The sequence below is a fragment of the Eptesicus fuscus genome, chromosome 5 (assembly GCF_027574615.1).
Source record: "Eptesicus fuscus isolate TK198812 chromosome 5, DD_ASM_mEF_20220401, whole genome shotgun sequence".
NCBI lineage: Eukaryota > Metazoa > Chordata > Mammalia > Chiroptera > Vespertilionidae > Eptesicus > Eptesicus fuscus.
Genome location: NC_072477.1, coordinates 3689038 through 3713879, shown reverse-complemented (window position 1 = coordinate 3713879; position 24842 = coordinate 3689038). Strand labels below are relative to the sequence as shown.

General features: G+C 53.6%; 1 protein-coding gene across 3 annotated transcripts in view; it reads right to left on the bottom strand.

The window, feature by feature from the left end:
• The window catches only part of VRK1 (VRK serine/threonine kinase 1), a 78679-nt gene extending 54643 nt beyond the window's left edge, over positions 1–24036 (bottom strand). Inside the window, exon 1 of one of the 3 annotated variants that reach the window (XM_054715442.1) lies at positions 23993–24036. The gene's annotated coding sequence lies outside the window, so the exon portion shown is untranslated. Of the gene's footprint in view, positions 1–3873; positions 3894–4206; positions 4272–23992 lie in introns of those variants that run through there. The other 2 variants (XM_008154784.3, XM_054715443.1) reach the window with 2 other exon arrangements.
• Positions 24037–24842: the final 806 nt, after the last annotated feature.

Sequence of the window (24842 nt, the reverse complement as noted above, 5' to 3'; positions counted from 1 at the left end):
ACCAGGCCTGCCGGGGAGGGCAGCTGGGGAGGACCAGGCCTGCAGGGGAGGGCAGTTGGCGGGGAGGGGACCAGGCCTGCAGGGGAGGGCAGTTGGGGGCGACCAGGCTGGCAGGGGAGGGCAGTTAGGGGCAATCGGGCCGGCAGGGGAGCAGTTAGGCGTCGATCAGGCTGGCAGGGGAGTGGTTAGGGGGTGATCAGGCTGACAGGCAGAAGCGGTTAGGGACAATCAGGCAGGCAGGCAGGTGAGTGGTTGGGAGCCAGCAGTCCTGGATTGTGAGTGGGATGTCCCAGATTGGAGAGGGTACAGGCTGGGCTGAGGGACACACACACCCCCATGCATGAATTTCATGCACCGGGCCTCTAGTACAGTGATAATAGGACTGTAAAATGGTACAACTACTCTGGGAAAGTGTGGTAGTTTCTTAATAAGTTAAATATACAACTATGCCTTCCAGACAGTCTACGAAGACGAAAAGTTTAATAGCAGTTTCTAACCCTTAGCACTGTGAAATGTGGTCACAATGCATTTATACACAGTACCATCAAAAAATGACATCTGTTCAGCTGTTACTTAGAAAAACAATTTGAGAAAAGTAATTAACCTGAAATAAAGCTATAGTTATCTTAGATTTCTACCTTCATGATTTTTTTAGATTTTAGACATAATTGTCAATTAAACAGATAACAGGGTATCTTTTGGGTTCTTGAAACCAGGAGCTAGGTCTAGATCAAACTTATCTACCCCACATGCAAACAGCAGCAAGCCCGCCAGTCTACAAAGAGAAAATAAAATAAGTACACGGGAAGAAATTATAACAGAGTGGGACGGTGCAGCCCTAGTTCCATTTCTCATTTAGTCCCTTGTGGGATCAACTACATTGTTCCAGATATTGAGCTCAAGATAAATGTGTCCTTCCAATATTGTACACATTTGCTTAAAAAGTATATGACAGAACACTCCCAAATCTCAAAGTAATAACCATGTCATTATATGACTTCCATCTAGTATATCTTCCCACTTAATGTACATGGCTTACTGATAAACATTTTGGTATGGGTTTAATATTCATCCTAAATATTTGCCAATGTGCACAGTATCTTAATTTTCAAATCCTAGAGTACTGGTTCCCTTCCTATGGGCCAAAGACCCATGGACAGATAGGCGTTACTGCAAAGAATCGTCAAAATCCATGTACCTACACGAAGACTACATAAATAATATGATTCACAAGGCATTTTTCCCAGCTGACAACGTTGATGCTGTGACTAGTAAAATTCTTAGTAAATTTACTTAAGAATATTCCCAAAAGTTGTTTCTTGTCATTAGCATTTATTTATTAGTGAATATTAAAACTCTAACTCCTATTAGGGAGGAAGGCACACCTCATCTCTCTCTAGAGAGGTTTTTTTGTGTGTGTTTTTAAGAGTGTTGTCCATGTCACCCAGACCAAAAATAGAACGTGCTTATGTTTGAGTGCAAAGATTTGCAACAACATTGGCAGAGCTGGACAGGAGGAATTGGGAAAGTGCATAAAATTACTTCAAAACAGCAAAACACATCTTCGTTACACCACCTAGCTAGGTGTTTTGTTGGGATTCTACATCTTTCTAAATTAATCTTACATCCTTATCAAAAAGTCCATAGTTGCTATACTTTTGTCGATAGTGTAATTTCAAGTGTATCCTACACATTTATTGACTTCTTGTGGGCTGAATGCTAGATAACTTAAGCAAAAAAGAATGATGTCTATTAATTTAAAACAAAGAAAACTTGCTTCAACAAAACACTACAACAGCAAGAATAGACTGCACCTAGCAATTCCTGACACACAGCAGGCACGTGCTATCTGGTGAACAAATGAGTCCATTTCCACTCACTGAAAAATAACCTCAGCAGTAAAATATCTGGCCAGTGTGAAAAATACTTTCCAGGCCTCTTCAGTTATCAATCGATTCTCCAAACCCACCCAGATTAATTTTCCTGAAAGGCGCGCGTGCACACACACACACACACACACACACACAGAATTTAATTCCTATTAAGTTTACTGCCTGATTGATATATGGAGATACCAGCATTTGAACTTTTGTATAAATTCAGGAGTCATCCTTCACTTGATATAAGGTAAATTGTAAAGCTCTGCATCATTTTCAATAAGAGTTTATTCTTCAAGTCAAAATTCTATTCATAGTAAATTGTATTTGAGTAGGGATGGCTTTAAGGGGAAAAAAAATAATATAGTTGTCAAAATAAAAACCTTGTTTTTTCTTTTCTAGACATCTGGGACATTCACTTATATATTATTATTTCACATTAGTTCTTTAAAAAAAAAAAAAAAGCTGGCCTCTTTAAGAAATTTAATTTTAGGAGCTGTCAACATTTTGGATGCATTACTGTTCTTTTTTAAAATACACACTTGCACCCAGGAGTAAAACTTAGCGTAAGCTTTTCATATAACCATCACCATTTCCTGGGCACGTACTACCTTACTATATGCCAGGTTCTATGCTTGACACGTTACTCCATTCTCTCATTTGTTGAACAAATATCCTCTCTTCGTTTTTGCAGCACGGAACAGAAGAAGCCACTACACTCGACACAGGATATGACTCGTACTAGATACTAGCACTAAACGGACAGTCATGCTTAACACAGGTTCGCTGTTAGGAAATGCGAGTTGCTTGCTGTGTTGCTACAACGTGGTCAGCAATGCCGAGATGCAGAGAGAGGACCATGTGTGGGAGCTTGGGCAGAGAGCCATGGCTTCGTCAGGGACATCCCCTTCTTAGGCAGCAGAGGAACAGAACCTCACGTGCCCAGAAATTCAATGCCGAGGACTCCCTGCCATTTCAAACAGCGCAAGCATAACCTGAACCAAAGGATTCCATCAAGAACCCTTGCTTCCCTCTGACAGAGCGTGGAAATGGTAGGCTGATTTCTCCCCCAAAAGTCTCCTGCTCGGCATGCCATGAAAAGCAAGGTGCCTGTATTCAGAACTCTTCACAAGTGCTGCTCACCACTTATTTATTTTTTTCCTCCTACACGCTTCAGACTCAACAGATGGGCAACCCCAGTTTTCAAAAAGGAGAAAGGAAAATAATTAGAGGTGCTCTTCCGCGGCTCCCTAAAAGCACCCCCACCCTCCCGACAGCAAAACTGGTCTTTCCAAGCTGTTCCCCCAAACATGGAAGGTGGGGAGGGAAGTACAAAGGAAGACAAAAATGGGTGGCTTGGTAGAGAAGTTAGAAAAATGGGTGGCCTCAACAGGAACCTAAATAGTGTCTGTGTGTGTGTCTCTCTCTCTCTCTCTCTCTCTCTCTCTCTGTCTCTCTCTCTCTGTCCTTCTCCCCTCCCCTCCCCTCCCCTCCCCTCCCCCTTCCCCCCCCTTCCCCTCTCTCTCTCCCCAGAGACTCCGGTGCAGTTTGTCGGCGCTAATTAACTAAATCACCTAAGAGTTTTGAGACCAGGGCCAAAACCCATTCCGACGGGAGGAAAAGCTGCTTGTTGCCCTTGAACACAGCGCAGGGTGCCGCCCGCCGGCTTGGGAGACGAGGACCGGAGAGCTGCCCGAGGGTTACGCCAAGCCCTGGAGACCTCCCCCGGGCCCCACGGCCTGGCCGCCGCCCAGCAGGGCAAGCTCGCAGCAGCCAGGGGCAGGCAGGCGAGGGCGGCCCCGGACGCTGTCCTCGGGGGCCCGGACCCCTGGTCCCTGCTCAGGTGCCAAGTCCAGCGTCACGGCCTCTGGGCTGCCCCCGCCTCTCCCATCCCCGGGGCCCCACAATCGCCGGTCCTCGCTCTAAAGGGGCTTTTCAGCTCCTGCAGAACATCAAGTTGGTTGGGTGGTTGGGTGGTTGCTTCTATCGTGTTTACCCTCCAGAATGTCAGCTCCGTGACAGCAGAGGGACCTCGTCGGGCCAGGCTGGCACGGACCCCATCTCTCAGGCCCGGCCCGGCCGCGCCAACACGCCGTCCAGAACGTGCAACTAAGCCTGGGGGCCAGGGTGAGGGCCAGGGAGGGGGCCGGCCTGGGAGCCCGGGCCGCCGCGGGGCCTCAGGGAGACCGGGCGGAAGGGGATGCCCGCGTCGCGCCGCCCGCAGCCCCCGGCGCCGCCCGAGGACACGGCCACCCCGCGCCAGCCCAGCCCCCGGCAGCCCCCGGCAGCCCCCTGCGTGGCCCCCGCTCGGCGCTCGCAGCACCCCTACCCCGAGCCGCAGAAACGTCTCCTCCTTCCCAGTATGAACTTCCCGCCGCTTTCCACTACTCGCAACTCCGCGGCGGCGCCAGCCCCGGCACACTCTGCAGTATGGCGCCTTCCCATTGGCTCGGCGGCAGGCGGGAGAGGCGGGGCGAGCGGGGACGTCGCGGAGTGGGGCGGAGCCGGCGCCGGCCCCGCGGGCTCCCCTGATGCTATCAGCCCTGGGCCCGCGCTCCCACTGCATGCTGGGAAATGGAGTCTTTCGCAGCCGGAGCGGGCTCTCAGTCCACCTGCCCCCGTGGGTTTCTGGGAAATGTAGTTTACAAGCTCAGAGTCCGTCCGGCTCGGTGCCTTAGGAACCCGAAATAGGGATTGCCAATATTCGCAGTGGCTTTGATTTATTCAGTAAGGGCTGACAAAGGGTGAGCTGTAAAAGTAGTCCTATGTTTCCATGGGCTGAGTGTCTCCTCTGCCTATTGGAACTGGCGCTTTCCCACTTCTGGGGCACCTTAACGGGGGTGCTTGTGCCACAGCAGCTTGCTTCAGTGCACAAGGGCCAGCCTCTGGAAGCAAACAGCGGAGCCAGTGGTTCAAATCCTAGCTCTTCCGCTTTGTAGCTTTGTGACCTAAGTTACTTAACCCTTAGGAGGCTCAGTTTCCTGTTTCTGTTAGGATTGAATAAGATAATCTATACACAGTGCTTTGTACATAGTAAGTGACCGGTAGCAGATAATATTACGTTATTCTGCCCAGCCATTGCCGTGTGTCTAAATGCTGCCTGTCTTTCAGAGCCTCAGCGTCCACCTCACCTTTTCTAGTGTTTTATCTGTAATTCTCTTATGCCACAGTTAGCTTTGTACTTCAAATCCGTCATCTAAGCCTGCACCACCCAAGAGTCTGTAAGCTGATTGTGGACTGGGACTCTGTTATAAGTCAAAATCACCAAAGCCAGAGGCACAGGGAGATTGACAATGAAGCTGATGAAGCACAAAGCTTCATCAGTGTGGGTCCTTCTAAGGCTCTGGGCCCTTTTAAGCCTTAACAATGTGGTTACATGTTGTTGGGGTGGGTTGGTTAGTTGGTTGGTTGGTTAACTTTTGTATTTGCCATGTAAGATATTTTTGTATGCTTTTCTTAAAGAGGACCTCCAAAATTATGGGAGCTTTAGTCCCCACAAAACCTGAAACACTGGGTCCATCTGCCCCTCCAGGTCCCCTCACCTGCTCCAGATACTTCTCCAGCCTGCCCTCCGCCCCAGCAGGTGAGCTGGACAAACCTCTTCAAGGTTCCTATGACCCGTGGCTTCTGTTGGATTAGGCCGGTGGGGAGCCACCCCCCTCCAGAGGACTGGACAGAAAGAAAGAGGTTTCTGGGGGGAGATATTCCCCTGGGTCCTCGGTAAGGTCGCCTCCAGTTGGCTGGGTCCTTCACTGAAGGCCACTGCTCCCTGGCTCTTCCTGTGGGCTTGCCGTGAGTGCCAGCCAGCCCTCCCTTGGTGCCTCAGATCTTCAGCTGAAAACCACAGGCTGCTGCTGAACCTCCAGTTCCTGCTCCATTCCTGTGGCTTCCACCCCACACCTTTGCGAGTAAACTCACTGCAAATAAACCTCCTGAAATTATCCTCTTTCACATGTGTCCTCTGCTTCCTGTGGAGACCCTGACGGAAACACATGCACAAGGTGAGCCCTTGAACATCTGTCAGCAAAGGGGACTTGAGAGTCACACGTCCGATGGGCGTGGACTTCCCCAGCAAGGCTCTGTGGCCAGAATCCATTGAGAGGAGGACATTCTACTGCACACATATGCAGGCCCACAGGCACACTCACACACACAGGCTAAGAAGCCTTGGAACAGAACTTATCTGGCACATTGCGGCCATGTTCCCTTAACCTCACCACACACGCGCAGAAAACAGTCCCTGCGTCCACGCTGGACTGACAGTTGGCTGGCCTCAAAGCGCCATTAAATCAGCAGCAGTGCCTGAAGTGTTCCACGGTAAGAGGGGAATGCATTTAATCTGGAGCTCATGGCTCCCTCACCCTCAGTCGGACGACTCACTGTTAAATGCTGCTTAAAGGCACCCAGGTTCCAAGACAGCTGCCAACACCTCCAGTACCGCCCGCGCGCACCTTACCCGCGCAGAGCACGGCAGGACACCAGTGCAAGCTGTGAGGATACAGCTCGGGGACATGGGAGATCCTCAGTGAATTTTGATGAGTTGGTAGCTTGGTGTCAAGATCAGTGTGGAGCAGAAGGTTGACCAGTGAGAACTTGCTGTGGCTGGGCCTTAGACGTTCAGAATGGAGCTAGGAAGGGCTGGTTCATGAAAATAGTCCCGCCATGTATTCAAAACCACCTCTACATTCCCCCCAAATGCTCACTGAGCACCTACTGTGAGCCAGGGATGGTGCTAACCGCTGTGGACTCTGGGACTCTGGTTAACCTAATGTTTAAGGAGGCCCTACTATGTGTTAGGTACTGTGCCTTCTCTCAAGTTTGAAAGAGAAAAAAATCTCAAAGGTTTTAAGTGATCCCAGGCCCCCTGAATCTACTTCCAAGTCATGTTTGTACTGCCCCTTTATGCACAGCTTCAGTACATGAGGAGACTTCTTACAAAGAAATAATGTCAGCCTTGTCGGCGTGGCTCAGTGGTTGAGCATCAACCTATGAACCAGGAGGTCACAGGTTCGATTCCCGGTCAAGGCACATGCCCGGGTTGCAGGCTCCATCCCCAGTGTGGGGCATGCAGGAGGCAGCCGGTCAATGATTCTCTCTCATCGTTTATGTTTCTCTCTCTCTCCCTCTCCCTAAAACCAATAAAAATATATATTAAAAAAATAATAATAATTTCAGTGCTGTGATAGAGATTTGGAAATACTGGCATAGTCAGGTCATGGGTTTCCTGGCAAGCAGATCATCATGGATAAAACAGGGGGACGCACTCATGGGTTCAACCCAAAGAATAAAAGTTTCCAGCCACCTAGCAAGGGCAGACCAGTTAAATCTATACATGTGATCAGTATTGATTCACTCTTTTTTATTTCCAGAAGCCCCTCCAACCCTCATAACCCTATCACAGAGGCACAGAAAGGCCATAGTAGTACAGGGAAGTTTGGGAAAGAGAGAGGAGGTTGGTATAGACTGGACCATGGCAGAAACTAAGTCTGTGAAGTTCAAACAAACGTGATAGCTTCTAGCAAACAACACCGCCCTGGCAGGCTGCCCAGCGGATGCTGGCTCCACCCGGGAGTCAGCCCACGAGTCCTTGGCCTTGTTGCTTTCATCTGTAGAATGGGAGCAATCATCCTGGCCCAACCAGTTCTCTGCCTGCCCAGGTGGTGGGAGGTAGGCGAGGTAATGAGCGAGAAGAACTTTGATCTTCCCAGAACAAAGCTGCTAGGGCCTCATTACTCAGTGCTGCAACCGAACAACAGCCCAGGAAAATGCGAGCTCCTGGGAGGAGGGGAGGGGAAAGGGAGGAGGGGCAGAATGTTTCCGGGGTCTTCTGAGGACCCTGCCCCTGGTTCCTGCTCCTCCATCCCCTTTTGACGCCTCATCTCATCCCAGCTGCCCAGCGCCCTTGTTTCCATTTCGGGAACGACTTTTGAGCATCTCCCGTGTGCCAGACACAGTGTCCTTAACAGATTCACAGTCCAGTCGGAGAGGCCGACGTGCCCTCCAATGCTATAACGAGGCATTTTCTTGAGCACCTATTACGTGTTGGGGAAAACCATCTCCTGTAACCCTGAGAGCCTCAGTGTCCAAGTGAGACAAAGCCCCTGAGAAATGGACTTGATTTGCTCAAGGTCACACTGCGGTGACCAACAGAGCTGCCTGACTCCGCATCACCCTGCGATCAGCCGCAGCTGCTGACGCTGGAAAAGGCAAGGCGGTAAGAGCTAGCTGTGGGCACAACTTGGTGCAGTGAGGGTGCAGGGAAACGGGCTCAGGGTCCTGCCAGGCTTCACAGGCACGGGGACACTGACCAGCTGACCTGCTGAACTAATCCAGGGGCTCCCACCATCCTAGCAATAGGTTCTTGTAGATTTAACGCCCTAATAATTGATGATGATAGATTACTAGAGGCCCGGTGCACGAAATTCATGCACGGTGGGAGGGGAAGGTCCCTCAGCCCGGCCTGCACCCTCTCCAATCAGGGACTCCTGCCTGCCTAATTGCTCCTAACTGCCTCTGCCTGCCAACCTGATCCCCCTAACTGCTCTCTCCTGCTGGCCTGATCCCCCTAACTGCTCTCCCCTGCCAGCCTGATCCCCCTAACTGCTCTCCCCTGCTGGCCTGATCCCCCTAACTGCTCTCCCCTGCCAGCCTGATCCCCCTAACTGCTCTCTCCTGCCAACCTGATCCCCCTAACTGCTCTCCCCTGCTGGCCTGATTGCCCCTAACTGCCTCTGCCTCGGCCCCCACCACCGTGGCTTTGTCTGGAAGGATGTCTGGAAGATGTCCGGTCTAATTAGCATATTACCCTTTTATTAGTATAGATCAGTGGTCGGCAAACTCATTAGTCAACAGAGCCTAATATCAACAGTACAACGATTGAAATTTCTTTTGAGAGCCACATTTTTTAAACTAAAAACTTCTTCTAACGCCACTTCTTCAACATAGACTCGCCCAGGCTGTGGTATTTTGTGGAAGAGCCACACTCAAAGGGCCAAAGAGCCGCATGTGGCTCGTGAGCCAAAATTTGCCAACCACTGGTATAGATAGATTCTGAGGTCAGAAGTGGATGAATGGGGTTTTAACATTTTTGGAAACGTTCAAACAGGGGTTTAACATTTCCTCCTCCTCCTTTTCTTCATCCTGATAGTGACGACATCGATGGTGACGATGGTGACGATGACAGCTTCTATATTTTTTACATAAGCATTTCCCAGGAATTGCGCCCAGAGTTTACAAACAACATTTCAAGAAATCTTCCCAATGACACGTGACGTTTGATCGTGTCCCCTCCCCACTGCAGCGATAAGGACACGGGAGCTCAGAGAAGGGAAGTACCTGGCTCAAGGTCACACAGCTGGTAAGCGATACAGTTTGGGTTTCAGCCGACGTTGGGACGGACTCTCACAAGACCAGACGTTTAGCCTCTCCCGTGCAGTGCCCAGCCGTTCATTCCCCCCCGAGCTGGTGACCCGGGGGCCATGGTTATTTGTCTTCCCCGAGTTTTGAGAGGTTAATGGGAGGGGAAACTGTAATGCGTGCGCCTCCAAGAGGGACTGGGTCGCCTCACAGACCCGGGTGCGGGGGAAAGTCCGGCCCGAGGGGGCGTGAGCTGCCTGTGGATGGGCTGCTCCGTTGGCCAAGGGGCTTGGCGGAGATGCTACTGACACACAGCACACATCCTACCCCGCCTGCTCTCCCTTCCTCCGGTGAGGCCACGGAGCTAACACCTGCAGTTCCCAGACACCCACACCCTCGTGCCTAAGGCCCTGGATGCAAAATGGGTTCCGTCTGTTAGATCCCCCGGGAGCTGTGAAGGGCAGAGCGCGGTGTCACGGTCAGGGAGCCGTGGATGTTCCTGCGGCTGCGTTCCCGGGCCCGGTGGTCAGAAGCCAGCTGTGTTGGTGGCAGCGGCGGCGCCCTGGTCCCTGGGCGCAGGGACAGTTGGGAGTTTGTGTCGGACAGAATTTAACCTCGCTCCCAAAAAGCTCCGGCCTTTGTCCTCAGCTTCTCGGAGGTGATCTCTTAGACCTTGGAATGCCATGCCTAATCCGAGTACCTTTTTGGCCTGGAGCCTGAGTCCTCAACAGGGCGTAGGGCAGGGGCTGGCCGTGCCATCTGCGATGGGTGCTTGGCATCACGCAGCATCAGTCAGCCCCTGCAGGGACTAGGGACTGCGGTCAGCCCCCTGGCACTCGGTCACACCCTGGTGACGAAGCCCCGGTGAAAACCCGGGACCCTGAGGCTTGGGTGCCCGGCTGGCGCTACCCGCACGTATGGCACATGTGGATGCTGGCACATGTATGGCACATGTGGATGCTGGGAGCCCGATGCTGCCGTAACTCCACGGGGAGGGGACAGCGGAGGCTCCGTGTCTGGACTCCTCGGGCCTCCGCCGCGTCTACTCGTGGCCAGTTTTCACCCGTGTCCTTCCCCCATGATCAATGACACCCATGCGTGTAACAACTCTCAGTGGGTTCTGTGAGTCTTTCTCGTGAATGATCAAAACTGAGGGGGGGCCGGGGGCCTCCCCCAAACTCGCAATTGGTGTCAGAGAGCGGGTGATGGACTGTGCTCCCTCCATCTGGACCGTTCATTGGAACTCCCACTGTCCCTAACTCTCTAGTCCCAGTGGCAGCCTCCTCCTTCTCGTCCTTTTTCTTTCTTCCTTTTTATATATATATTTATTGATTTCAGAGAGGGAGAGAGAGAGATAGAAACATCAGTGATGAGAGAGAATCATGGATCGGCTGCCTCCTGCACGCCCCACCCTGGGGATGGAGCCCACAACTCGGGCACGTGCCCTGACTGGGAATCAAACCGTGATCTCTTGGTTCATAGGTTCACGCTCAACCCCTGCGCCGCGCTGGCCAGGCTTTCTTGTCCTTTCTCATGGTGGCACAGCTGGTGGCTTCCCTAGCGACGCGGTTCTGCAGTGCCCCCAGCGGCTCCTGCCAGCCCAGCCCAGCCCAGCCCAGCCCCGTGGCCGTGTTGTCAGCATTTGCCGCCCTGTACCAGCATTAAACCCCTCGGTGCTCAGCATCCCCAGAATGGTTCTTGTGTCCTGTGTCCAACTCACCAACACCGAAGAGGCACTGTCCCTGATACATGACATCGCTCATCAATCCTAACACGCAAGCCTTTCACATGTTCATGTCTCTAAACTTCAGAGATGCCTTGCAATCGATGCCGGCTGTACTTAGCAGTGGTTTCATTTCTTCTCTATTAATAACACACAAAACAAGGGGGCGTCTTACAACGAACGGGCTCAGATCTGACGACACTCCAGGACACCTGGCGCTTGCTGCGTGAGAGCTTCCCTCCGGGCCGCCTCCCCTGTCCGCTCCACGCCCCACATGGAACACGGGCTCCAACTCCCACACTCCCGAGGGCCTAGACCCGCCCTCCTTCCTCCCCCTCCACACGCGTGGGGATGGGACAGAGGCTTGGGTTTTACGAATGAGACTGACCTGAGGCTGAAGCCTCCTTCCACCACTTCATTGCTGTGCAACCTTATAGAAACCATTAGCCTCTCTGAGCCTCCCTCCTCAGCTGGACGGGTGTGTAGCTTCGGGGATTCAATGCAATAGCATGGGGAGAGTTCTTGGCCCCGAGCAGGCACCGGGGTGGTTGTTTCCTCCGCCCCCTCCCGCTCGCCCCTCACCCGTGTGCCTCCCTCTGAACACCCTGAGGCCCACCCCTCACGTCACTCGGGCTCCAGGAGCCAAGCGGCAGACAGCTGCCATCATTCACTGTCAGTGGCAGCCACAGACGCAGGTCAAATACACGTACGTGTTCACATCCAGCTGCCAAGTTGCAAATGAGGAAAGGAAGGCAAGCTTTTCCAAAAACAAAAGCAAATTGTTGCTTTTATTTTTGCCACCATCCAACTCTTGTTATGTTTTGATTTCGGGGCCGCTCCAAGATGCTGGGACAAAAGGCACTATATATAAGCATTATTATGAGACTCAAAGGGGCTCTGAGCACAACAAAATCCTTTCATCACAAGAGAATTGGAGAGACTTGTTGCCAAATATAGTCACTGCATGGAAAATGCATTTTCCTTTTTTTAACACATCATCCCCATCACCACCACCTGCTTTAACGAAACTCATGGCCTATCAATCTATAGAAAAATATTTTTAAACTAGAGGCCCGGTGCACGAAATTCATGCACTTGGGGGGGGGGGTCCCTCAGCCCGGCCTGCGCCCTCTCATGGTCTGGGAGCCCTGGGGGGATGTCCGACTGATGGTTTAGGCCCGTTCTCTGTCAGTCGGACATCCTCAGGGAGGCAGGAGAGGCTCCTGCCACCACTGCTGTGCTGGCCAGCCATGAGCCCAGCTCAGGGCTTCTGGCTGAGCTGGACTCCCCCTGTGGGAGCACACTGACCACCAGGGGGCAGCTCCTGCATTGAGCATCTGCCCTCTGGTGGTCAGTGTGCATCGTAGCGACCAGTCATTTCGTCATTCAGTCGATTTGCATATCAGCCTTTTATTATATAGACTAGAGGCCCGATGCATGAAATTCGTGCAAGTGTAGGCCTTCCTTCTCCTGGCTGCCAGCACCAGCTTCCTTCTGGCACCCGGACTTCCCTCACAGCCCTGGCTTCGTCCAGAAGGTCATCCAGAAGGACGTCCGGTCTAATTAGCATATTACACTTTTATTATTATAGAAGATAGTAATAATAATAGACATATCTTATCAGCTACCATGTGCCAGGCACGGTCGGAACCACTTTCTATCTAGCATCTCACTCGATTTTCCCAGCAATTCTTCGAGGTATGCACCATTGTCAGCCCGGTACAGGAGAGCACATTGAGTCTTGGAGAACTTTGGCAACCTGCCCAAAGTCATAAGCTAGCAAGTGGCGGAGCAGGGATTGAACTCAGCTGTACGATTCCAGGGATTATGCTCCGCCTCTCTGTCAATGGGAATATGGGATTAAACAACGGAAAGTCGCACATGGACCCTGATCTTCAGAAATCTGGGGTCTGGTCGTTGAGACCAGTGCTCCGCTCAGGCGCAGTGAGGCAGAGTCTGAGGAGACGGCGTGCAGGGGCCATGGTTTGTTTGTAAAGTACGTTATACCCCCCCTTCTCCCCACTGATTTCTCTGTGACCTGGAGCTTCTCCCCAGTCCAGGCCACAAAGAGGACTCCAGCTGTCAGCCTCCGAGGAGGGATGCCCCAAGGGTGTGAAGCAGAGGGCAAGGATGGAAAGTCTCCGTCTTCAAATTTTGAAATACGCCTTTGAAACTCAGGGCAGTAGGAATGTAATCCAGAGAAGATTTGTGGCTCAGAAGCCTGGGCTCTTGAGCACGGACAGCCAAGATCTGGAAGGAAAAGCAGAAGTTCCAGCAGACTGAGCTCCATCCGAGACAGGGAGGGGCAAGGAAGAGGGAAGCCAGAGGGAAGGTGCCCAGGTGTGTCTGAGAGGCCCTGTGTGTATCCTGCCCTCTCCCCCCACCCAATCCCAGGCAGTGGTGGTGATAGAGCCCGGTACGGGGCCTGCCTTGTCCCCCAGGCTCTGGGCTGCTTGCTCTGCTCCCAGGTGTCATGGGCTGAATTGTGTCCCCACCCCCACCGAGTTCAAAGTTCATATGTTGAAGTCCTGACCCCCAGTGTCTCAGAATGTGACTGGTTTGCAGACAGGGTCGTTACGGAGGGGGTTACATCAGAACGAGGCTATGCGGTGGACCTGAACCCAGTGGGGCTGGCGTCCTCCCGCCAAGAGGACACTGGGACACAGACACACGCAGAAGGAAGACGGATGAGGACACAGGGAGGAGGGCCTTCGAAGAAACCAGTCTCCCAACGCCTCGACCTTGGACATCCAGAGAAAAGGGATGTCTGCGCTTTAAGCCACCCTGTCTGTGGTATTTTGCTGTGGCAGCCCCAGCACGCGAACACACATGGTGACCAGCAGGTGGAGCCACAGAGAAAGGTGGCTCTGGTGTGAGCCAGCCCCCAGTCCCTGAGTCTGCTCCTGCCCTGCGGAGAGCCTTGGCGTTCTGTCAATCCATCACTGCTGGCCATCAGCATTTTGCTGCCACTTGGCTGGCCACCAGGCCAGGGGCCCTTTCTTATGTCACTCAGTTCAGAGGGCACCTCCTATGAGGCCACAAATGTGAACCGAGGGAGAGACGTTGGCGCAAATGTGCCTTAACATGTTTTTTGGTTTTAAATTTTATTGATTGGTTGACTGATTGATTAATTTCAGAGAGGAAGGGAGAGGGAGAGAGAGAGAGAAACATCAATGATGAGAGAGAATCATGGATCGGCTGCCTCCTGCACACCCCCCCACTAGGGATCGAGCTTGCAACCCGGCCATGTGCCCTGACTAGGAATCGAACCCGGGACCCTTCATCTGCAGGCCAACGCTCTATCCACTTAGCCACACCAGCTAGAGCTTCATATGTTAACTGGATGGACAGAATTCCTAGAAAGCAGCCAAGGGGACGGGAGTCCAAATGTGTGGCACTTCTGGGACAGGAGGGCTTGGGAGACGACTGACATGTCACCCTCGCCATCCACCCTGACAGGCAGGCGTGGCCAGGACCTAATGTTGAGAAACAGGTGTTCCCCTGCGCTCACGGCCGGTTCATGAAAGGACGGGTTTCCTGCCCAGGACTGTCTGACCCGGAGCCACGACCACGCCACCCTGCCTGTGACACTCGACAAGTGGACATCCCCTCCCCCACCCCCTGTCTTTTTCTGCCTCGCTGTCTGTCTAACACCCTGAGAGAGAATGACTAGTCAGCAAGTTGGTAAATCATCCTCGATTCAGGCAAACTAGCCACGTAGTTGGCCCCTCATGGGTGTGGCTTGATGGCAGAACATTAGTGACCAATAACGAAAGAAACCCGGGCCTCAATTCGCCAGCACCTTGGAATTCCTCAGGATTCGCACCTCACACCAGGGAGCTGAGCTCAGCCAATATTCTCATAAGCGAACACCTGCTACGGTGGCGTGACGCGTGATTTAACGGAGGGACCGTTTATCTCGGGGAATTAAAATAGAAACCAAAGGCCCATGTGTGAACCTGGTCATTCCTTCTCCTGGCTCTCACCGGCCCCCACAATAAGGCCTTGGGGTCTTCACACCGCACAGCTTCCAGAGGAGTTAGGATACACGGCACAGCCCCTGGACGTACCCACGGGTGCCGCCTGGCGTTTAGCCGTTTGCTGCTGGACAGTGGTTTGCTGAGCATGTGCTGTGCCCCAGGCACGGTGCTGGGTTCCCGGGTGGGGATGAACCTGCCAAGACTGCCGTCTCTCAGGAGGCCACGCTCGGCTGGGGCAGGTGGACACAAAGCCAACGCGACAGCTACAGGATGGGGATGCTGGCTGCATTGTGGGAGAGGATGGCTGTCTCCGCCTCAAGCTCCCATGGGAGAATTCCTTCCCACACCCCGGGGGGGTTATTAGACATGGATTTCAGCTCTGCCCCACCCACTCCTCCCAATAAGTGACTTGTCTCATGGAACACGGAAACAGAACTCAGCATGGGGCCAAGTGCCCTTCTTCCTCTCTCTCTCTCTCTCTCTCTCTCTCTCTCTCTCTCTCTCATCTGCCTGCCTGTTTCTACCTCCCAGGGTAAGAAAGCTGGGGTCAGTGCTGCCTTCCTGACTCAGGTCTGGGAGCACAAACCACTCTGTAAGGCTCACAGGTGTGGGACAGAGACCCGCATGCATCTGGCGGTATAGGCCTTGCTCAGGGGAGTCAAGTCTAGATCCGGGACCAAAGGCTAAGGAAGCCCATTGGGCCACAGGTCAAGCCGCGTTCTCCGATGCAGCTTTATCGAAGATCAAGTTGACATGTGGATATTCATCGACTTGATTCTGTGTCTGTATTTTGATTTATTTCAAAATGCCAAGGGACGACGAAGTGTTAGTTACTTGGTTTCCTAAACCCCATGAGCTGTGACAGAGGGAAGTAGGTGGAGATGAAGGAGCAAAAAAAAAAGGAGGGGGAGAAAGGCCTAACCTAAGGAGCTGGTGGGTCAGGCTGGGCCCTCGAGTGGAGTTCTGGAGGGAGAAAGGACACGAGTCGAGCAGACAAGGGCGGGAAGGGCATTCCTGGCCGGGGAAAGGCACCCGCAAAGGCACGGAGTGTGAAAGCAGCTTGAGCTTCTGAGGAACTGGAAACAGCTCCCCACCTCGTGGCCGGCACCTGCTCCAGCTGAGGCCCCGGCTCCACCGCCTTGTCTCCGTCTAGGCCTTTGCGTCTTCAATTCCTCTTCGACCTCTCCCTCGCCGTCTGCCTTCTTCCTGCCGCCCCGAGCATGCTTGCGCTGCCCCCAGTGGCCACGCGCTACTGATTACAATGACCACCGCTCTTTTTTAAAAAATTGATTTCAGAGAGGGGGAGAGAGAGAGAAACATCAATGATGAGAGGGAATCCTTGATCAGCTGCCTCCTGCACACCCTCCACTGGGGATCAAGCCCGCAACCCGAGCAGGTGCCCTGATGGGAATCGAACCCTGACCTCCTGGCTCATAGGTTGACGCTCAACCACTGAGCCATGCCGGCCGGGCTTGACCACCATTCTTACCCTGCCGGCCTCTTTGTCCCCGTTGCCCATTCCCTTCTCCCCAGCACGTTCCCCCGGGCCTGTGACCTGCTGCCCTCTTCCCTCCCTCCTCTGAAAGCTCCTGCGGGTCCTTTCGCTGGCACTTCATCTCCGGTTCCAACCTCTGCGTCTTCCAGACCCTGTTCTCTTCCTTCTGTTCAAATCCACAGATCGCGGGGGGCGGGGAAAGAAACGCGGGGACCGCTGCGTAGAGTTGGCTTGTGAGAAATGAGAACGGGTTATGCGGGAGAATGGACGAACTCCCCTAAGGAGTGAGTGTGGATTTAGAACAGAGGCCAGAGGTTTCCGTGGCGATGGCCGAGTAGCTTACATCACACTGTCCTCCCACTCGACAGCAGCCAAGGGCAGGCAGGGGCCCAGGGGGTTTGGCCTTGAAAGGAGGAGCCACACTGAGGGAGACCCACGTCATTCTGACTTGCCCTCTCAGGACGCTCCTGGAATCACGGGCCACCCGGTGGCTCCAACTCCAGCAGAACGTCCAGTCTCAGCCCGAGGAGCCAGAGGGGGAGTGCGGACAGCCAGAGCAGTTGGAACTTGGGGAGGTGGGATCCCCGAAAGGAGGGAGCTACAGGGGCAGCCCTAACACTCCATCGAGGACCCCTGGAAGCCTTGGCTGATGAATGAGTTGCACCTGCACGAGCCAGGCCTCCAGCAGCCCAGGCCTAACAAGAGGGGGGGCAAAAGGGCAGGCGGAGACCGCAGCTGCCCCCTCACCCCCCGCCCTCCGCAGGGGAGACCGGGCTGGACCCTGAGCCCTACCAACCTAGTGGAGCTTCATCAACATTTGGGGCTGTCCCCTGAAACCCCCCAAAAGACCAAGACTTAAGAGAGGCTACGTCCAAGGACTAGGGAACTAGGAAACTGAGGCACAGCCATAGCAGGAGCTGGTCTCAGGTGCACAGCTAGTGAGCGGCAGGCCTGGGATTAGCCCCAAGGACTCTGGCCCCAGAGCCCATGCTCTCAGCCACCGCATCCAAACAGCTCTCTCCGCACCTGCCCTTTTCTGTTTAAACCTCTCATCCCGGAGTCCAACATCCAAGGTCATCGCCCATTCAGCTGCCGGCCTCCTGCACGGAAGGTCCATAACAGCGGAGGGCTTGCCCAGGGCCGAGCACGCAGTCCAATGATACTTGCTGAGTAAAGAAATGAGTGGTTTGGGGTGGCTAACTCACCAAGGCCTATGCATGTATAATGACGTATTAATATATTTTTATTAGCAAAGACGTATGATTAAACATGCATTCCTGCCGTGTAATTTCACCTCCACCTCCACCTCCACCCCCCACCCCCCCCACACACACTTTATGACCTGGAGTGAATTAAATCACCAATAAGCTCGCTGGTTCGTGGCCGGGTTTATTTGTGTGTTATTGATTTTTTTTTTTTAAATCCTCACTCAAGGATATTTTTCCATTGATTTTTAGAGAGAGGGAAAGACGGAGAGAAACACAGTTGTGAGAGAAACACATCGGTTGGTTGCCTCCTGCACCCGCCCCCACCAGGGCCCAAGCCGAGGAGGAGCCTGCAACCGAGGTACGTGCCCTTGACCAGAATCGAACCCGGGACCCTTCGGTCCGCAGGCCGACGCTCTAGCCACTGAGCCAAACGGGCCAGGGCTGTTACTGCCTATTTTTTAAGCGGGATCAGGAATTCCTAAGTGCAATGTGAATGACTCAGTATTTTGATGAATCAGCTCAGTAGGGATAATTTCCACGGGTAATCAGACCGGACATAAAGATAGGGCTCACGCTGAGAATGAATGGGGGGGAGAGAGGAAGACAGAGATAAGACCGTTTTGTAGTCAGAGAGGCAGCTGGCGTCCACACCACCGAACTCACAAAGTTCCTGCTTTATCACAAACTTGGGTCGGCAGCTGTTTCGGTTTCCCGTGGCTGCCACAGCCAATTACGGCGAGCGTGGTGACTTGAAAGAACAGAAGCGTCTCCTCTCACAGATCTGAAGGCCAGAGCCCGAAATCAAAGTGCCAGCAGGTCCCGCGCCCTGCGGAGGCTCCAGGGGGGTCCTCCCGGGCCTCCTCCGGCTCCTGGGGTCCCGCTCGTGGCTGCCTCTCTCCAGCCTCCGCCTCCGCCTCCACAGGGCCTTCTTTCTGTGGGCATCTCCCTCTCTCTCGCCGAACCTAACCGGTTTGGCTCAGTGGATAGAGCACCAACCCACGGACTGAAGGGTTCCGGGTTCAATTCTGGTCAGGGGCACATAACCCAGTTGCACGCTCGATCCCCGGCCTTGGCTGGGTTTGTAGGTTCGATCCTGGGCCCTGGTTGGGGCATGGGTGGGAGGCAACCAATAAGCATGTCTCTCTCACATCGATGTTTCTCAGTCTCTCTCTCTCCCTTCCGCTTTCTCTTGAAAAAAAAAAGCGCTTTTTTTAAGGGCACCAATTATTAGATCTAGGGCCCACCCTACATCCAGAAGGATCTCGTCTCAAAGTCCTAAACTTGATTCCATCTACAAAGAGACCTTATTGCCAACGAAGGTCGCAGTCCCAGGCGCAGGGCCGAGGTCTTGGTCGTATCTTTTTGGAGACACAACGTCCCAGCAGCCATGGCCCGTGGGGCCGCCCTCACCCCCTTTAACGGAATGAGAAGAGCAGGCCGCGCTGACAGCTCTCACCGCCCCAGGTGCTGCCCGCCGGCTCCTGCCGCTGCCTGACCTTCCTCACCGGGAGCCCGCTCCGGCCCAAGCACAGCCTTCCTGCAGGGTCCCCGCTCTCAGAGAAGGACATAGAGGTCTGAAAAGATGGCATCAGCCACACGAGGTCACACACAGGTGAATCTCCTAGACCCGTGGTCGGCAAACTGCGGCTCGCGAGCCACATGCGGCTCTTTGGCCCCTAGAGTGTGGCTCTTCCACAAAATACCACTGCCTGGGCGAGTCTATGTTGAAGAAGTGGCGTTAGAAGAAGTTTAAGTTTTAAAAAAATGTGGCTCTCCAAAGAAATTTCCATCGTTGTCCTGTTGATATTTGGCTCTGTGGACTAATGAGTTTGCCGACCACGGGCCTAGGCTGAGCCCTGGTGGGAGCCGAGGCCGTCCCGCATGCCGGAAACACGCCCGCTGTAGGAGAGCCCACACTGCGCTCTTTGAACTCGTTGGAATACAAACGCTTCCTGAGGTTCCAAGGAAACCCATTTCATAGACCTGTGTCTTAGATCCCCTTCTTCTGGGCATCAGAGATCCGGGGGTTGGCGGGGAGGTGTCCGTGGGGAGAGAGGCAAGAAAGAGGAGCTTTGATACGAGGGCAGATTTACAGATTGAGAAACTGATGCCCAGAGAGGTTCAGTGACTTGGCCAAGAGTGCGCAGCACATCGGGCGCAGCTACTCAGAAATCCGCACAGGGAAACTTGGAAGGCATCAGCCAGCCTGCACCACCCCAAACTGGCTGTGCAAAGGGCTGCAGTCGGCGGAAGCAAGTCGAATCAGCAAAGCCCTCGCCAGGCACCGCCAAGGGGCTCCCCGGGGTCGGTCCCTCCCAGGAGGCCCCCCTCGCTGCGCAGTTCACAGAAGAGAGTTAAGGAGCACGCAGCTGAGGGAAAGAGGCCGAGCTATGGCAGGAGGCCTGCCACGGAAGACTCAGGTGACCTTGAGCAAGCCCCTTCTCCCCTCTGCACCTCAGTCTCCTTTCACTTCGGGGATGTGTTTTTCATTGATTCGAGAGAGAGAGGAAGGGAGAGGGAGGGAGAGAGAAACCTCAATGTAAGATTAAAAAACCATCCATAGGAGAAACATTGATCAGTTGCCTCACGAACACGCCCGGACCAGGGATCGAACCTGAAACCTTGGTATGTGCCCTGACTGGAATTGAACCCGAGACCCTTCAGTACATGGGACGATACTCTAACCATTGGACCACATCTGCCCAGGGCTCCTTTAACTTTGAAGCAAAAATAAAATAAAATAAAAGTTGTACTTTATAATCTCAAAAGTGCCTGTAGCTCTAAGCATTTATTACTCAGAAGCCCCTGCCGTCTGGGCCAGCCGCAGGGCCAGCCAGAGCCAGTTCAAACCCAAAGGGTACCGTGGCTTCCTCTGCCTGCACCCTCCCCCCGCCCTCTATCAGCAGCTCCCACTTTTCCATGGGAACCGTGCCCCAACTTTCACTCTACAGCTGGATGGGCTCACCCTACTCCCGCCTCTGCCCTAGAGTGGGCATGTGACCCAGGCCTGGCCAATCGGTGTGGTTTGCACCCTGGAACTGCTGATTGGTTCAGGGATAGACGTGTCATCCGATCGGAGCCAATGGGATTCAAACCTGGGGCTTTTGTGAAAAGTACTGGGAGAAAGAAGTTCTTAAGCTGGAGTAAGAACTGGAGTATCTTGCTGAGCCATGAAAATGGGAACCTGGGCCAGAGGGCGGGAAGCATGAAGGGGGAGCCTGGCTGCCCACGATACCAAGAAGTGGCCACACCGCCGAGCCCCTGGATGCACCCTTACCTGCACCCGGAACGCTTCTGAAATTTTTAGTTACACGAAACATGATAGTCCTTCCTCCCCTGCCCCCCTTTTCTTTGCTTAAGCCACTTTCAGTTCTCACTTGCACTAAACATTCCCTGGTTGATTCAAAAGCCCTCACTTTAAGGATGAGGAAATGGAAACCCAGAGTGGAAAAATAGCCTTTTCATATAATCTGACAGCGGAAAGCACTTCAGAGCCCATCAAGTTCAATTCCCACTATTTACAGATAAAGAAACTGGTGTCCAGAATAAGATGGAACTTGTTATGTGTACACAACACACACACACACACACACACACACACACACACACACACACACACTGCAGTATCAGTCGCCTTATTACAATGCTGAGAAACTCTATTTATCATCAAACATTTCATACATCCTATTACACGTGAGAGAATTATTATCTAGCCCGGTGCCGTGAAATGCTTTTTCCCATAATGGAATTTCACTCTGGAAGTGTATTTTGGTATTAAAAGGTTCCACTTTAGAATGTCGATGGTTCAATCTGTGATCTAAAAGGCACTTAAATGCTTTGAACAAGAGGCATAAAAAGCTTTTATTGCGAAAGCCTTGCTGGATCTACCCACTCTGCCATTGATCCTGTTCCCCGGAAGGCTGCCTTGGGAGCAGCCGACGCAGCGGCCAGCCCCAGGGCCAGGCTGGACCTCCAGCCAGCGAGTCAGGTACATTTCTCAGGCCTGCGCCTCCGCTGTGCCCATTGGCAGTACCTAAACCATCCTGGATGGGCTGCAAGGAAGACAGCCGAACCCTAGCCGGTTTGGCTCAGTGGATAGAGTGTCGGCCTGTGGACTGAAGAAGGGTCCTGGGTTCGATTCTGGTCAAGGGCATGTACTTAGGTTGTAGGCTCAATCCCTAGCCCTGGTCAGGGCTCGTGTGGTAGGCAACCTCTCACATCCATGTTATTCTCGCTCCCTCTCTCTTCCTCTCTGAAATCAATAAAAATATCTACACTAATAATAAAGATGCAAATTGACCATACCTTCATGATGCCCACCAGCCAATCAGTAGTGAGTATGCAAATTAACCCAACAAAGATGGCCGGTTAATTTGCATACACAGGTGCCGAGTGGCTGGGGGTGGGATGCTTGCATCGTCGCCATGGCGACAATGCAGGCATTCCTCACAGCCCCAGCCACTCTGGGCCTCTCGGCAGCGTGGGAAGGCAGAAAGGTGGCTCTGGCCTGAGCGAAGGCAGTGTGGCAGCCAGGGGAAGGAAGGCCCATTCTTGCACTAATCTTCATGCATCAGGCCTCTAGTACTAAAATAAAAACAAAACTAAAAGAGTTTTTTTAAAGGAAGAAAGACAGCCGAGCCACCCAGAAGTGGAGCTGAATTATGACCCCCTCATTACTGCAGTGCGATCCTTGGTTGGGTCACTTCATCTACTCAGGTCCCACTGAGGGAAGTGGAGTAGTGGGTAGAACCCCACTTAGAGCTCAGCCCACTGACTCTCCTTTTACCCCGGGCCAGCCATTCACTTCTCGAACCTCCTCTTCCTCACTGTAAAGGCCATTGGAAAATGCCACCGAGTCGTCCTGGCCACTCATGTTGTGCGTGGACCACCCCTGCCTCCACCTCAATTCCACGTGACCTTCCAGCTCAGTCACCTGCTACGGAAAAGAGGATGTGATTGGCCCCTCTGGGTCATTGGCCCGCCCTTTGCCAGTAGCTGAGGACCAAGGATATTTGGTCCACTGTCTGCCTACTCAATGGGCGCTAACAGCAGAGGTATCCCCTGAGAAGGGTGGCAGGCAGAGCAGCATTGACAAGGAAAATAAAAACATAACGTTTCCCGATGGCCCCGCCAGCGTCCCCGAATGAAATCAGTGTGGGAAGCATGGCATCTGTACTTCCTGTGAGGAGGCTTTGAAGGAGCGTTAAAGGTTAAAGACGGCAGCACCTTGTCAAGCTTCCGATCAAGAGGTGGCGCTCCCTCCCCTTCCCCGGGTCCAGGGCTCGCCTCGGTGACTGCTTGGCCAACAGCCTGGGAGAAGGGACACTGAACACCACATTTGGGAAACAGGGCCCTTGGGGTTTCCGCCCGGACTTGGAACACCCACTCTGGCGGGGAGCCACCTGCCCAGGTCCCCAGAGCACCTCGCTGTACGGAAGCCCGAGCTGGCCACACGGGGAGTGTGTACGGAGGGCCAGAAGCCCACAGCCCCAGCTGTTCCAGTCGCCGGGCCCAGTCATCAGACACGTGAGTGCAAACGCCATCATGGACCACCCAGCCCGGCTGACGCAGCGTGGGGAAGAAGCAGGGACCAGGGCCAGCAGCCGGATCCAGGCGCCAGCATTGTGGCCGCGACTGGGCTGCATGGCCATCTCCAGGTCAAACCATCAGAGCTTCGGCCACGCCACTGGGAGCAGAGACTGGCTGCCTCGCGTCCCTGCCCCAATGCCCACCCCACAAAGTGTGCATGGAGTTAAATGGCTGCTGACATATGTCACTAAGGGGTTTCAGACACAGCAAGACATACACAGAACAGTGGACAATCTCAAAGCATCAAATCTAGTAACAGAAATGTCCCGTGAAGATAAGAAGTAGTGCACGCGCGTGCACACACACACACACACTCACATGCATGCATGCACACACACATGCTCGCACGCACACGCACACACACTTCTCAGGCACATCTACTGCATCCGTCATCCCCACCCTGTCTCCTGCCCCAGCATGTGTCAGGTCCCAGCCACAGTCCTGACAGCACAGGGCCCATGGCCCATGCGGGAAAGAACGCGGCATAAACACGGGAACATCATTAGTAGTGGGTTTCATTCACGAATGAGAATTTAACGCCATTCCGGGCGTCAAGCAATGGCACCATGCCGGTCGGTGTTTCATTCCCTCTGCAAAGCCATCGCTACAGCCACTGCTCGTGTTCCTGGGCCACAGCCGAGACCGCGCTCCCACGCCAGCAAACCCTCCCTCCGAGGCAGGCGTGTGGGGCCGTTCCAAGCCCTTCCTCTCCTCCCACGGCTCCCCCTCCACCCAGAATAGCCCAAGACAAAGCGCAGCCTTACCTGGGTCTCCGGAGTCCAGGGGCAGGGCTGACACACGCCTTGGGGCGGGGAGGCCATGCTGCAGGGGAGAGAAGGACAGTCCGGGAGGCCCGGGGCGCGCTGGTGAGGCCACTCGGAGGCCCGGCCTGAGCTGGAGCGAGACCCGCTCACATGCCGGCTCTGCAGCTGGGAGTCTCTGCCGCAGCAGCTCTGCTCTGTCGCAGGGGCATTGTGAGGCCACAGGGAGGCAGTGGCCTGCACGCTCTGGGGAAGGGGCCTGGAGACCAGCCGAAGGGGGGTGAGCAGTTGAGCTGTGTGTCCCCGAAATTCATGTGTTAAAGACCTAACTCCCAGCATACCTCGAAAGGTGGCCTTTTTAGTAATAGGGTCCTCGTAGGTGTCATTTGTCAAGGGAGGTCATACTTGAGTGGGGTGGACCCCTAATCCAGTTTGACCAGTGTCCTTATAAAGAGGGACATCTGGGCCTGGGCTGGTTTGGCTCAGTGAATAGAGCCTCTGCCTGCAGACTGAAGGGTCCTGGGTTCGATTCCGGTCAAGGGCACGTACCTTGGTTGCAGGCTCCCCGGCCCTGGTCGGAATGCGTGAAGAAGGCAACCCATTGATGTGTCTCTCTCACATCGATGTTTCTCTCTGTCTCTCCCTCTTCCGCCCACCCGCTCTAACCACCAATGGAAAAATATCCTCGGGTGAGGATTAACTAGCTAACTAACTAACTAGCTAACTAACTAACTAAATAAATAAATAAATAAATAAATAGAGAGGGGCATCTGGGCACAGGCACACGAAGAGCGGAGTGATGCTGTCACTGCCGAGGAACGACCAGAGCCAGGAGCCAGGCGGGAACAGACCT